The following is a 4,504-nucleotide window of genomic DNA, read 5'->3' as shown; positions in this document are numbered from 1 at the left end:
GTTGTGTGATGATGCAATAAGGTAAGCTCATAGCTTATGCTTCTGGACAACTTAAGGTCCATGAGAAGAGCTACACGACTCATGACCTCGAGCTTACAGTCGTAGTGTTTTCCCTAAAGATTTTGAGACACTACTTGTATGGTGTTCATGTGATTTGTTCATAGATCATAAAAGCCTCTAGTATGTGTTCACCCAAAAAGAGTTGAATCTTCGTCAGAGGAGATGGCTTGAATTCCTCAAATACTATGCCATGAATGTGCTCTACCATCCGGGTAAGGCAAATATAGTGGCTAATGCCCTTAATAGACTATCCATGGGTAGTGTGGCACATGTCAAGGAAGAAGAAAGAATTAGCCAAAGATGTTCACCGGCTTGCTCACTTAAGAGTTTGCCTTATGGACACGTTAGATGGTGGTGTGATAGTTTAGAATGGGTCAGAATCTTCATTGGTAGCAGAGGTTAAGGTAAAACAGGATAGTGATCCTATATTACTTCAGTTGAAAGGTGTTGTTCATCAGTAGAGAGTTGAGGTTTTCTCCCAAGTGTGAAATGGTGTGCTTCGTTACTAGAGTCTCTTATATGCTCCTTATGTAAGTGAGTTAAGGAAGCATATCCATATAGAAGCCCATAATTTCAGATATTCTATTCATCCGGGTGCCACTAATTTGTATCGTGATCTACGGGAAGTCTTTTAGTGGAATGGCATGAAGAGAGACATCACAGACTTTGTGGCTAAGTGTCATAATTGTCAACAGGTTAAAGTAGAACATCAGAAACCAAGAGGTGTGACTCAAGAGATTAACATTCCTACGTGGAAGTGGGAAGTGATACACATGAATTTCATTATGGATTTACCTCGTACTCGCAGACGACATGAATCCATTTGGGTGCTAATGGATAGAGTCACTAAGGCCTCATTTGTTTCCATTAAGATTAAGACGTCTAAATCTGAATACACATTTGAATGTTAAAATGTGCATTAAGATCTAGATGTATAAATCTAAATACACATCTGAATATTAAGATGTTGTCTCTAAATCTGAACACTAAATTATTAGGACTATTTGTTTTCAATATATGAATGTGCATATGAAATTAAACGCTATATTAATAAAATATTATAAAAACCTCATTTTAGTAAAATAGTTTTTTTTATTGAAAATAATATTTTGAATATTTTTATTGTAACAAGGTAATATGATTTATATTTAAGAATTGGCAAAAGGGTCTGGTAGACCCTTGTACTTGTGTCGGATTGTAAACTGGACCCTTTTACTTACAATTTTGTCAAGTGAACACTTAAACTCAATAAAACACAATATTTTAAATACCTCTGACCATTGACCAAACTTATGTGGCAATAAAATTGTTGAGTTGGAAAAATGCGTGAGATACACACTGATTAAGAGCGTGAATGGATACTTTTCATTGAAATTACACATATAATTAGAAAAAAATTAGAAAAAGGAAAAACCAAAATATCCCCTTCGTCTTCTCTTATTCTGTGGGAAAAAATTAGGTCACAGCCGCCCATAATTTCCACCATTTTTTTTTTGTAATCTCATCCATTTTAAAAGAAAGTACTTATCCTTCAAACATCCCCCAACAAACATACAAATTGAAAAGAAAGCTCAAATCATAAATGGATTAATATGAAATCAAAAAGAAACAAATGCTCAAATTCATTTTTTGTTTGAATAGTTCTTTGTGCTGATTTATTTATCTTCAAATCAAAAACGGGTTACATGATTTGAGCTTTTAATTTGAAGATTTAAATTGAAAACTTCTCTCTAAAATTGAAAGCTCAAATCACAAGACTATACAGACTAAATCGAGAAATTTGATACTCGACTTTAGATCGAGACGACTAAGTCGAATAACTCGGTCTCGTAGCTTGAGTTGAATTTTGGAGTGCTCTGGGGAAGAAAAAATCATGGATCGCTTTGCAAGCATTGGTTGTATTGACGTGTCATTAAAAATGACATGGATTTCAGGTGTAATTTGGTTGTATAGCACGCATCTTGCTCAAATGAAAAAAGGGTTTTAAATACTGTGTTTTATGAGTTTAAGTGTTCACTTGACAAAATCGTAAGTAGAAGGGTCCAATTTACAATCTGATACAAGTACAAGGGTTCAACAGACCATTTAGCCTAAAGAATTTAACATTAAGTTACTTCATTAATCATTAATATGCCTATTCTTTGCACTCAAAAACTTTGAGAATCTAATATAATGCAATGTAAAATAGTTTATATAGAGTAGTAATATATTGTTTACGAAAACATTTTATTTTATAATAAACATTTCTTATTGTTATCGATCAAATAATTAATATTTTGTTATTTTCTGAAATCGTGCTAAATATTATACCATGGGAGTGCTTATCAATTCAAATATATTGATTAACTAGTTAACCAAACCGCGCTTTGCGTGGTCATATTTTTCTATATTTAGTTGATATAAAAGAAATTAAGAATTTTTAATACCAAAAACTCTCTCTCTCTCTCTCTCTCTATATATATATATATATATAAATTAAATTAGTTTTTCAAGAAAAAAAAGAAAATTATAATTTGCCCTTGGAGGAATACAAAGACACATTTTTATGCGCCAATTTTATATACGTCGTCATCTCAGTTTTTGGTGTTTTAAATTATTTATGCTATTTTAGTAATAAATTTATTTATATAATATATTTTCCCTTATAAATTTATTTAACTATTTAAATTTAGATTTCATGTATTTTCTCTTACTTGTAATTTAATTTTTTCACAGCTATTACTTTAAAATATGAGCATATCGATTAGTGCAGCTAATAAAATTAATAGCCTAAACTTTTTATATATCCACACAATACTTTCATATGAAAAGTATAGAAAGTGTAATTCTAAATTCAAGAAAAGAAGTAGAAGTTATATTCAATTCACACATCTACTAATTGACTAATAGTTTGTAAGAAAGTTACATTAAAAGTAATAAATACACAAGAGAGATGAAATATCAATTTTATATAGAAGCTAAATAAAATTTGTAACCCAAACACTACATAAATATGAAGAAGTTAAAAGCGAATACCAGTGATCTCATAAATCAATATGTGGATGAGTTTTGATATTTAGTAAAATATATGAAAAATTAGGATAATAAATGATAATAATTGTGACTTTATTCTTATAAACTAATAAAATAAATGGAAAATAGGTTGAAAAAAAAGTTTTTTTTTCGCTAGTGCAATATTTTCTTATATCTAACTTTAATCATGTTCACCATGAAATGTAATAAATATAAATGAATGTTGAGAATTCTTTTTGGAGAGTTACAACTTCTCCTTTTTTAAAATTTATTTGGTGAGTAATTATCTTATTCTTTAATTGACTGTAAGTATTTTTTAGATTTTTGAAAATTAAGATAAAAAGAGAAATCTCATAATTAAGAGAGTTAAAGGGATGCATTTTTTTTTTCAAGCTATTTGAAAAATTATTTCATTAGACTACTCAAATTTAATGAATTTTCATTCTTTTGGGAGAAAATGAAAGATTTGAGTGATAAATATTTATGTCTTAAAAGTTACAATAAAAAATAGGAATAAGTGGACTAGTAAAATTTGAGATATTTAAATTCTTACAATAAATAATAGAAATTAATGAAGGGAGTGGTAATTGACACATTTTTTAAATAGTAATAATAAATAGAAATATAGTGAAAATCACAACAACAACAACAAAAATGAGAAAAATAAACAAATAGGATCCTTGGCCAAAGAGAGGTGTCAAATCACTTTTTAATATCTAGTTTTATATTCTATATAGATTTTTCATTCTTTATGGAGAAAGGAAAGGTTGGGGTGATAAATATTTTGGTCGTTAAATTTACAACAAAGAATAGGAATAATAAATTTTGAGACATTTAAGTTTTTACGATACTATAAATGAATAGAGAGAGTTGTAATTGACACTTTTTAAAATAATAATAAATTAAAATATAGTGAAATTTATCAAAAAAATGAGAAAATAAATAAATACGATCTTTGGTAAAGAGATGTGCCATATCACATTGTCTATGGTTAGGACATTGGCAAAATGATAAGTTATTAATAGTGATAATCGAGGAACTAATTATTATATTTTTTCTTAATTAATTATTACATTAGTTACATAGAAATAGGGAGAAACCAAAAAAGAGGAGGAAACAAAAAAGATAAGTTAAATATTGCATTAAAATGCGAGAGTAAATATAAAAAATTCTTAAATGTAAAAAGATGTAGGGTGTGTTTGGTATGAAGGAAAATGTTTTCCTAGAAAATAAGTTGATTTTTGACTTATTTTCTCATGTTTGGTTGGTGAGTAGAAAATATTTTTCGGAAAAGATTCTTAGTGTTTGATTTATGAATGAAAAATATTTTTGAGAAATATCTTTTATTTTTATTAGAGTAGAAAATAATTTTTGAAATTGAAAATAGTTTTTAAAAACAAACTTAAATTTTTTTTGGGGGGTGGGGGGTGGG

This window comes from Solanum stenotomum, chromosome 9 (genome assembly GCF_019186545.1).
Source record: "Solanum stenotomum isolate F172 chromosome 9, ASM1918654v1, whole genome shotgun sequence".
NCBI lineage: Eukaryota > Viridiplantae > Streptophyta > Magnoliopsida > Solanales > Solanaceae > Solanum > Solanum stenotomum.
This window is presented reverse-complemented; position numbering follows the sequence as displayed.